Source organism: Oncorhynchus kisutch, unplaced genomic scaffold (genome assembly GCF_002021735.2).
Source record: "Oncorhynchus kisutch isolate 150728-3 unplaced genomic scaffold, Okis_V2 scaffold982, whole genome shotgun sequence".
Classification (NCBI taxonomy): domain Eukaryota; kingdom Metazoa; phylum Chordata; class Actinopteri; order Salmoniformes; family Salmonidae; genus Oncorhynchus; species Oncorhynchus kisutch.
In genome coordinates this window covers 3,166-14,945 of record NW_022262927.1, presented here as the reverse complement: position 1 = coordinate 14,945, position 11,780 = coordinate 3,166, and the positions used below count along the sequence as shown (strand labels likewise).

General features: G+C 45.3%; 1 pseudogene; it reads left to right on the top strand.

Annotated features, from left to right (window-relative positions):
- Positions 1-8,122: 8,122 nt before the first annotated feature.
- On the top strand, positions 8,123-9,453 carry LOC116363979 (relaxin-3 receptor 1-like; annotated as a pseudogene).
- The last annotated feature ends 2,327 nt before the right edge of the window (positions 9,454-11,780 follow it).

The window sequence follows — 11,780 nt, the reverse complement described above, 5'->3', positions numbered from 1 at the left end:
GAGGGGAGTACCTCGTAGAGGTGGAGGGGAGTACCCCGTAGAGGTGGAGGGGAGTACCCCGTAGAGGTGGAGGGGAGTACCCCGTAGAGGTGGAGAGGAGTAACCCCGTAGAGGTGGAGGGGAGTAACCCCGTAGAGGTGGAGGGGAGTAACCCCGTAGAGGTGGAGGGGAGTACCCCGTAGAGGTGGAGGGGAGTACCCCGTAGAGGTGGAGGGGAGTACCCCGTAGAGGTGGAGGGGAGTACCCCGTAGAGGTGGAGGGGAGTACCCCGTAGAGGTGGAGGGGAGTACCCCGTAGAGGTGGAGGGGAGTACCCCGTAGAGGTGGAGGGGAGTACCCACGTAGAGGTGGAGGGGAGTAACCCCGTAGAGGTGGAGGGGAGTAACCCCGTAGAGGTGGAGGGGAGTAACCCCGTAGAGGTGGAGGGGAGTACCCCGTAGAGGTGGAGGGGAGTACCCCGTAGAGGTGGAGGGGAGTACCCCGTAGAGGTGGATGGGAGTACCCCCGTAGAGGTGGAGGGGGGTACCCCCGTAGAGGTGGAGGGGAGTACCCCGTAGAGGTGGAGGGGAGTACCCCGTAGAGGTGGAGGGGAGTACCCCGTAGAGGTGGAGGGGAGTACCCCGTAGCGGTGGAGGGGAGTACCCCGTAGCGGTGGAGGGGAGTACCCCGTAGCGGTGGAGGGGAGTACCCCGTAGCGGTGGAGGGGAGTACCCCGTAGCGGTGGAGGGGAGTACCCCGTAGAGGTGGAGGGGAGTACCCCGTAGAGGTGGAGGGGAGTACCTCGTAGAGGTGGAGGGGAGAAACCCCGTAGAGGTGGAGGGAAGTAGGTGGAGGGGAGTACCTCGTAGAGGTGGAGGGGAGAAACCCCGTAGAGGTGGAGGGGAGTAGGTGGAGGGGAGTAGGTGGAGGGGAGTACCCCGTAGAGGTGGAGGGGAGTAGGTGGAGGGGAGTAGGTGGAGGGGAGTACCCCGTAGAGGTGGAGGGGAGTACCCCGTAGAGGTGGAGGGGAGTAACCCCGTAGAGGTGGAGGGGAGTACCCCGTAGAGGTGGAGGGGAGTACCCCGTAGAGGTGGAGGGGAGTACCCCGTAGAGGTGGAGGGGAGTACCTCGTAGAGGTGGAGGGGAGTAACCCCGTAGAGGTGGAGGGGAGTAACCCCGTAGAGGTGGAGGGGAGTAGGTGGAGGGGAGTACCCCGTAGAGGTGGAGGGGAGTACCCCGTAGAGGTGGAGGGGAGTACCCCGTAGAGGTGGAGGGGAGTACCCCGTAGAGGTGGATGGGAGTACCCCGTAGAGGTGGAGGGGAGTAACCCCGTAGAGGTGGAGGGGAGTAACCCCGTAGAGGTGGAGGGGAGTAACCCCGTAGAGGTGGAGGGGAGTAACCCCGTAGAGGTGGAGGGGAGTAACCCCGTAGAGGTGGAGGGGAGTAACCCCGTAGAGGTGGAGGGGAGTAACCCCGTAGAGGTGGAGGGGAGTAACCCCGTAGAGGTGGAGGGGAGTAACCCCGTAGAGGTGGAGGGGAGTAACCCCGTAGAGATGGAGGGAATTACCTCGTAGAGATAATGGCAGACATATCTACTGTGTTATAAATGCTATGGGGATATTGCTAATATGAGAGGCAGTTTCCATCCAACTCAACTGTGGGCAAAAGTTTTGAGAATGACACGCATATTAATTTTCACAAAGTCTGCTGCCTCGGTTTGTATGATGGCAATTTGCATATACTCCAGAATGTTATGAAGAGTGATCAGATGAATTGCAATTAATTGCAAAGTCCCTCTTTGCCATGCAAAGGAACTGAATCCCCCCAAAAAACATTTCCGCTGCATTTCAGCCCTGCCACAAAAGGACCAGCTTACATCATGTCAGTGATTCTCTCGTTAACACAGGTGTGAGTGTTGACGAGGACAAGGCTGGAGATCACTCTGTCATGCTGATTGAGTTTGAATAACAGACTGGAAACTTCGAAAAGAGGGTGGTGCTTGGAATCATTGTTCTTCCTCTGTCAATCATGGTTACCTGCAAGGAAACACGTGCCGTCATCATTGCTTTGCACAAAAAGGGCTTCACAGGCAAGGATATTGCTGCCGGTAAGATTGCACCTAAATCAACCATTTATCGGATCATCAAGAACTTCAAGGAGAGTGGTTCAATTGTTGTGAAGAAGGCTTCAGGGCGCCCAAGAAATTCCAGCAAGCACCAGGACCGTCTCCTAAAGTTGATTCAGCTGCGGGATCAGGGCACCACCAGTACAGAGCTTGCTCAGGAATGGCAGCAGGCAGGTCCATCTGCACGCACAGTGAGGCAAAGACTTTTGGAGGATGGCCTGATGTCAAGAAGGGCAGCGAAGAAGCCACTTTTCTCCAGGAAAAACATCAGGGACAGACTGATATTCTGCAGAAGGTACAGGGATTGGACTGCTGAGGACTGGGATAAAGTCATTTTCTCTGATGAATCCCCTTTCCGATTGTTTGTGGCATCTGGAAAAAAGCTTGTCCGGAGAAGAAGAGTTGAGCACTACCATCAGTCCTGTGTCATGCCAACAGTAAAGCATCCTGAGACCATTCATGTGTGGGGTTGCTTCTCAGCCAAGGGAGTGGGCTCACTCACAATTTTGCCTAAGAACACAGCCATGAATAAAGAATGGTACCAACACATCCTCCGAGAGCAACTTCTCCCAACCATCCAGGAACAGTTTGGCGACGAACAATCCCTTTTCCAGCATGATGGAGCACCTTGCCATAAGTCAAAAGTGATAACTAAGTGGCTCGGGGAACAAAACATCAATATTTTGGGTCCATGGCCAGGAAACTCCCCAGACCTTAATCCCATTGAGAATGTGTGGTCAATCCTCAAGAGGCAGGTGGACAAACAAACCCACAAATTCTGACAAACTCCAAGCATTAATTATGCAAGAATGGGCTGCCATCAGTCAGGATGTGGCCCAGAAGTTAATTGACAGCATGCCATGTAATTGTCAATAAAAGCCTTTGACACTTATGAAATGCTTGTAATTATACTTCAGTATTCCATAGTAACATCTGACTAAAATATCTAAAGACACTGAAGCAGCAAACTTTGTGGAAATTAATATTTGTGTCATTGTCATTGACTCAGTCAGAATGTGACATGGTGAAATGGTGCTTCGAGTGATAGACAATATAGAGACAGAATACAGACAGAGGACTTTACACAGTGAACATGTAACGATAATAGAATGAGTGAATTACCAGATATAAAGGTATAGAACTAAGCGCAGACTCAACAGTCACTGCTGGTTAAATATACAGGAGACTCTATAGTCATTGGAAGTCAACAACTGCCATGTAAAGCTCTTTCAGAAGACATTAAAGAATGTGTCGGGATCGAAACAATGACAGCAACGTTTGTCACCTTTTCCTGCTGAATCAGTTTTCCGCCAACATAGACAATATGAAAGTAAAATACAGGGTTTGTTCAGGCTACTGTACTGCATTTTAAAACTTTCCAAAAATCACTGCTTTAGTGATAGTCACAATCATCACAGTCACCTACAGTCAAAAACCGATGCTTTTTAGAGGGAGGGAGGGAGGGAGAGAGAGAGAGAGAGGGAGGGAGGGAGAGAGAGAGAGAGAGAGAGGGAGGGAGAGAGAGAGAGAGAGGGAGGGAGAGAGAGAGAGAGAGAGAGAGGGAGAGAGAGAGAGAGAGAGAGGGAGGGAGAGAGAGAGAGAGAGAGGGAGGGAAAGAGAGAGGGAGGGAGGGAGAGAGAGAGAGAATCCTGCAGTGTCATTCTCGCAAGGTGTTTGTGCTTCAGTCCTCTTCTCTTCCACAGCTCTTCACTTCAAGCCTAATTAGCTTTCCCCTCTGGAGATAGATAATCGCTTGTGACAGCTTCCCCAATCACTCTCCATCTAGTATCCTGAACCAGAGCAAATAACAGGTCAACTTTGCAGCAAGTCGATATGGAGACCCCCCCCCCCCCTACTCTTAACTGATTGACTCTTTGATAGCATCAGACGTGTTTTAAAAATGTCCTCTCTGTATAAACAATGTTGTGCAGTATTTTATTTATTTTGTAATATATACATATATATAAATCGGATCTATTTTTACACCTGTTTGATTTTCATGGATGTGTGTCTGTGTGTGTGTGAGGACAGAGTTTGGGAAGCGCTGGTTTAGGTAACCCTAGTTTAGGGTAGACCAACAAAGTGAGACTAAGATTTGGGGTTAGAGGTTAGGAGTTGACCCAATCAGAAATGTCTTTATTTATTTAGATGATTTTAGTTTATTTATGTTTCAGATTTGTTGTTGATGTCATTACTCTAGATCTCTGTGATCTCTTTTTGTCCGTTTTTAAGACAAGGTGAGAGCAGACATCATAGAATGTGTTCCCATTTCAAATGCTATGTGTAGCCTAACATGGGCATGGAATGGCCTTATTGTGAAGTCCTCTCCCACTCTCCCCCCATTGGTAATATTATGATGTCTGTATCACCCCCCCCAATCCCAAGTGTTTCAACAGTGTCAGTTCCTCCAGTGTCAGTTCCTCCAGTGTCAGTTCCTCCAGTGTCAGTTCCTCCAGTGTCAGTTCCTCCAGTGTTAGTTCGTGTTTTTGCGTCATCCAAAAACATCAGATGAAATTAATTTATATATTTTTTAAAAGTAAAGCTGTACAATAAATTGGACTTTAAACCTAAAAAAGGTCCAATTTACTAAATGAATTTAAAGAGCGGATAAGTTGCCAGCTGCCCTCACTGCCTTAACCCCCAGGTTCTGCTTTCACATTTCCAAACAGAGAATGAAACGGCTTTTCAAGGAAGATGGAACGTTGTACAGTAGACCGATGTCAGTTTGTAGAGAGTACTAGGTGAAAACAGAATATTTATTACTTGCGTTGGAAGAAATTGTTTACTTTATTGAATGTTTTCTGTCTAATGTATAGGAGTTTAGATGTAATAAAAAGCATTTTTGTTAACTATGGGTTTTATCTTCATTTTAGTTCACAAACAAATAGATTGAAGGTATGGGATCATCCATATTTTGTTCCTTTGTCTCTAGTCACGATTTTATGTGTACCATATATTAGCTTGTCAAAAATCTAATCTGATCTGTGGCGTTTTTATACCTCTTTTATACCTCTCTTTCAGAAACATATACATACAGTATTAAATACTCATGTGGAATGGTAACATGTTTCACTGCCAATAAGTGGCTTACAAAATACATGAATATACAATAGTGTATGTTATTACCACAACCATACACTGGGTGGCAGTAGACACTCATTTTGCAGTGCGCGTTAGACGAGGCAGAGTCTAAATCAAATCAAATTGTATTGGTCACACACACATATTTAGCAGATGTTATTGCAGGTGTAGAGAAATGTTTGTGTTCCTAGCTCCAACAGTACACAACACTCTTGGGTACAACTAGTCACTAGTGTAGCAACGCCTCAAAGGAGTGGGATGCAATGACAAGAAGTTACATGATTCTATTCTAGAAGTTACATTATTCTATTCTAGAAGTTACATTATTCTATTCTAGAAGTTACATTATTCTATTCTAGAAGTTACATGATTCTATTCTAGAAGTTACATTATTCTATTCTAGAAGTTACATTATTCTATTCTAGAAGTTACATTATGAGATGGAAATACTTCACCACATATTAGTGAACAGATTTAAAAGGATCATATTCGTTATGGAATCCAACAGCTTATAGCAGCATGCAGGGAAACGTCATAACTATGCACACTACTCCGTCTAGGAGGAGCCATGTGTGGGAAGGCTTGTCGTCAAAATATGGAGATTCTAGAACTGCATTGGCAATCTTTTGGTATCGTTAAACGTTTCTGAAGGTCATTGTTGCCCTCCTGCTTGCTTCTCTGGCTCAGTTGCCTCAGTTTAATTAAAGTTACTCAGTTATTGATTGACAAGTCGTTGAACTAGTATATACTTGTATTTGTGGTGAGTTCTATGATCTCTGATGACAAATCCATTGATTTATCTTTAAAGTGACGATGAAAATTCCCCTAATTTGAGATTTATTGTGGTTCCAATCGAAAACCGAACGCATTCAAATGCATTGACAAAAGGTTATCTGAAGATTCAATTATGGGTATTGGTGTGAGGAAAGGGGATTGGTGTGAGGAAAAGGGATTGGTGTGTGGTAAAGGGATTGGTGTGAGAGAAGGGAATTGTGTTGGGGTGGGTAGATTGAGTTGCAGTGAAGAGGAAGGACTGAGTGATTTAGAAGCAGCTGCTTCCCTTCTTCCTCTGCTTGGCTACAGATGCAATGCTGAGGCCATCACTGGTATAGAGGGCAGAGTGCTGTAGGATGGTAGATAGCATCACCCACGTACCATGGCCTTGCTACTTTGGGTTGAAACATCACCCATATGTACCATGGCCTTGCTACTTTGGGTTGAAACATCACCCATATGTACCATGGCCTTGCTACTTTGGGTTGAAACATCACCCACATGTACCATGCCCTTGCTACTTTGGGTTGAAACATCACCCACATGTACCATGGCCTTGCTACTTTGGGTTGAAACATCACCCACATGTACCTGGGGTTGAATGGAGGCTTTGGAGATGGTGCCGTCAACATCTATGATCTTGGACTTGACTATTGAACAGCTCCAAGGAGATGGAGATTACCTCAACTTTTCTTTCATTAAAAATAATTATATTCTTATTTTTTGTATTTTTGTTGAATTTTTGACTTTGAAGAGTACAATTAAGAAATACAATTAGAAATGTCTCACCTGAACTCGGCCGTGTCGGGGTTACCGTGGGTCGGCCGTGTCTGGGTTACCGCGGGTCGGCCCTGTCGGGGTTACCGCGGGTCGGCCGTGTCGGGGTTACCGCGGGTCAGCCGTGTCGGGGTTACCGCGGGTCGGCCGGGTCGGGGTTACCGCGGGTCGGCCGGGTCGGGGTTACGCGGGTCGGCCGGGTCGGGGTTACCGCGGGTCGGCCGTGTCGGGGTTACCGCGGGTCGGCCGGGTCGGGGTTACCGCGGGTTCGGCCGGGTCGGGGTTACCGCGGGTCGGCCGTGTCGGGGTTACCGTGGGTAGATGGCTGGCCGGCTCCAGAGAGGGACATGAACATTAAAGGATTCCATTACGTAGCATTTGGAATTCTAATAAAATGCTAAATATTTACACGCGCTCCTCACATGTGTGGGGATAAAGTCCTCAATGAATCATCAATGCTTCTAGAATAACCAGTAGGATACGTTAATGTCTTAACACCCTAATGTGTCTGTAATACAGAACAAATTCAAGAAAGTGTTTTATATAGAACCTGCATGGAACTTCCTTTCATCTCATATTGCTCAAATAAACAGCAAAACTGATTATTTTTTAACAGATAAAGCAACACCTCACGGCACCACACCTCTCCCCTATTGGACCTAGATAGTTTGTGTGTATTGACATGGAGGCTACGTGGTGCCTGTTTAAAATGTATGTAGTTCTGTCCTTGAGCTGTTCTTGTCTAATGATGTTCTGTATTATGTCATTCTGTGTTATGTTTCATGTTTTGTGTTGAACCCCAGGAAGAGTAGTTGCTGCTTTTGCAACATCTAATGGGGATCCTAATAAAATACCCCCAAATACCAAATAGGTAGACCTGTTAAGCAATAAATGCAGTGTTTTCGATATAAAATGCATTTTGTTTGGGAAATACATAGGCCTACCGGTAAAAGCTGTCATCAACTATCAAGTTGTACTCGTAACACTGCTTGTGGGCTTCAGAGAGAAATTGACAATTTACAGTAATTGGTGTCAAGACGGTCATGTTATTCGTTGTCCATTTTGACATGAGACACAATACAATCATTAAGGCAACGGGGTGAGATTAAATATATAGATGTTTATAAAAACCACACATGGTTTGGTCCCATTCCATTGGCGCCTTTCCAGCCATTGTTATGAACCGTCCTCCCCTCAGCAGCCTCCACTGATCTCTACATGGGATGGTCGATGAAAGATCTAAATAATGTTTCCAATCAATACAATAGTATTTATTAGGTTTAAGCCTACCAGTCCTTTATTTCTCGGTGAGTAGCCAAATCAATATTGCCCAGAAAAACACATTTTATTCCATTATAAAAACCCATTACGCCCAGCGTAGCCTATTGGTCAATATCAAGAAAGTGATGCAAATAAGGAATATAGGATATAGCCTAATGTCAATCAAACATTGTCACCAATCCTTGTGCGTTCAGGGCAGGGCATCTAGAAGCGGTCACAATATAAATCCTGTAAGAACTGCAATTGTCAAGACGCTTTGAGCTACGCCACCAAGACAGCTACATTGTCAATGTGTGTGATCATGCGATGATGGGAATGGCGCATGGCAATCGCTGCGCTCTTATCATTTCAAACTAACCTGAGGATGTATTGGAAGCAGAGTGAGCGACTCCAACCCTGATTTGAAGTTGGATAGCCTACATGAATCACTCGAATTTAAAACAGAAACGATGACTGAAGGAAACAACAGCAGTGTAGGCCTACAGAATCGGTCCTTGACGGATCTGGACCGGTTCAGTAGCCTAGAGGACATCGACGTGACAGCGGACGGTACTCCGATTTTGAGGGTGTTCATCTGCGTCGTTTACTCCGTGGTGTGCGCTGTGGGCTTGGTGGGCAACTTACTGGTGCTGTTCTTTATCAGAGTGAAACAAGAGCGGAAAAAATCCAGAATCAACTTCTTTGTACTTAACTTGGCAGTGACGGACTTCCAGTTTGTATTGACTCTGCCGTTCTGGGCAGTGGACACCGCACTTGACTTCAGCTGGCCGTTTGGAGACGCCATGTGCAAAATCATCAGCTCCGTCACGGTTATGAACATGTACGCGAGCGTGTTCTTTCTGACTGCAATGAGCGTCACCCGATACTGGTCCGTCGCCTCCTCTCTAAAGGACCGAACTAGGCAAAAGTCCTGCTCTGCCAAATGGATTAGCGTGGTTCTTTGGGTATCCGCAACAATTGCGACTGCACCAACATCCATATTCTCAACCGTGACAAATGTAGCGGGGGAAAAACTATGTTTGCTTAAGTCCCTGATGGACAATATTGGTTAGCAGTTTATCACCTTCAGAAAATTATATTTGCATTTGTTTTACCCATGGCCATTGTTTCAGTCAGCTACATCATGCTTTTGCGATTCATCCGCAACCGTAGTATGAAAACAAACACCAAACGGACATCACAAGTCACCAAATCTGTCACCATCGTCGTCCTCTCCTTCTTTCTTGCTGGATGCCAAATCACGCCATCACATTCTGGGGCGTCCTTGTGAAATTGAATGCTGTGCATTGGGATAAATCTTACTACATAGTTCACACTTACGTATTCCCTGTGACAGTCTGCCTTGCGCACGCCAATAGCTGTCTAAACCCTGTCATTTATTGCCTAATGAGAGAAGAGTTTAGAAAGAAACTGAAAGATTTGTTATATGGCGGATAGTCATTTACGCAGTGGAAGAATCGGTTGCCGTTGCCATTACGCACGCGCTCCCTGTTGCATAATGTACCCTATAGGGCGCACGACATGGGTGTACTGTAATAGGCGAATGCAGTATGTTCTGTTGGTGGAAAAAAAATCACAAAACTGGCATGGACAAGCACTAAAACAAACGGTCACAATGATGCAATGATAATGGCTACCAAAATTGCGCATGAGGCAATTCTGCCTCTTATGGTTCCTCCTATCCATGTGCTGTTGTATTCCCGGGAAGTTATCATTAAACGTTAAGAGAAACCGCCCGGACAGTCATCATTAAACGATAGAGAGCCGCCCGGACAGTCATCATTATTAAACGATAGAGAAACCGCCCTGACTGTCATCATTAAACGATAGAGAAACTGCCCGGACAGTCATCATTAAACGATAGGGTAACCACCTGGACTGTCATCATTAAACGACAGAAAAACCGGAAGTCATCATTAAACGATAGAGAAACAGAGGCAGACTAGATATTGTCTTTATCATTCCATCATAATTGTAGCCTAGTGGAGATAAATGTACCCATGATCCTATGTTCTCCTTCACAGCTGCACGTCTAGTCTTCATTGTGTGCAATTGCATTTGTCACAAATGACATGCAATGGGAGGGAAGTGTAAATGTTATGCCTATGATAACAGATAACCATATTGCTTAAATTGTGTTCATGCAAAATAAACATCCATATATTGAATCTCACCCCGTTGTCTTAATGATTGTATTGTGTCTCATGTCAAAATGGACAACGAATAACATGACTGTCTTGACACCAATTACTGTAAATGGTCAATTTCTCTCTGAAGCCCACAAGCAGTGTTACGAGTACAACTTCATAGTTGATGACAGCTTTTACCGGTAGGCCTATGCATTTCCCAAACAAAATGATTTTATATCGAAAACACTGCATTTATTGCTTAACAGGTCTACCTATTTGGTATTTGGGGGTATTTTATTAGGATCCCCATTAGATGTTGCAAAAGCAGCAACTACTCTTCCTGGGGTTCAACACAAAACATGAAACATAACACAGAATGACATAATACAGAACATCATTAGACAAGAACAGCTCAAGGACAGAACTACATACATTTTAAACAGGCACCACGTAGCCTCCATGTCAATACACACAAACTATCTAGGTCCAATAGGGGAGAGGTGTGGGTGCCGTGAGGTGTTGCTTTATCTGTTAAAAAATAATCAGTTTTGCTGTTTATTTGAGCAATATGAGATGAAAGGAAGTTCCATGCAGGTTCTATATAAAACACTTTCTTGAATTTGTTCTGTATTACAGACACATTAGGGTGTTAAGACATTAACGTATCCTACTGGTTATTCTAGAAGCATTGATGATTCATTGAGGACTTTATCCCCACACATGTGAGGAGCGCGTGTAAATATTTAGCATTTTATTAGAATTCCAAATGCTACGTAATGGAATCCTTTAATGTTCATGTCCCTCTCTGGAGCCGGCCAGCCATCTACCCACGGTAACCCCGACACGGCCGACCCGCGGTAACCCGACCCGTGGTAACCCCGACACGGCCGACCCGCGGTAACCCCGACACGGCCGACCCGCGGTAACCCTTCCTGGGGTTCAACACAAAACATGAAACATAACACAGAATGACATAATACAGAACATCATTAGACAAGAACAGCTCAAGAACAGAACTACATACATTTTAACAGGCACCACGTAGCCTCCATGTCAGTAAATACACACAAACTATCTAGGTCAAATAGGGGAGAGGTGTGGTGCTAACAGGCTACCACTTATGCATCACATACTTGACCCATATCAATTAAAACATTTAATCTCCGTTTTGATATTGACCTACTATCCTATTTGTCAGGACAGAATGATTGATATTTTTGTATTACTCTTCAGACTAATGAATGAACTTATTCATGATCTTCAAACCTCTTGGCCAGCCATCTGGTACCATCACATGAGATACAAGATCAAGAGCTGATTTATTAGTTAGTGGCTGAAATAACCAATTCATGTTAAGATTGTATGAATATTCTAAACAGCCTAGTACCCTACAGGGCTTCTGGGTGGCGCAGCGGTCTAAGGCACTGCATCTCAGTGATGGGAGGTGTCACTACAGACCCTGGTTCGATTTCAGGCTGTATCACAACCGGCTGTGATTGGGCGGCACACAATTGGTCCCAGCGTCATTCGGGTTTGGACCGGGTAGGTCGTCATTGTAAATAAGAATTTGTTCTTAACTGACTTAAATAAAAATATTTATTATAATAATCTAAACATACATCCAGATCTGGTATA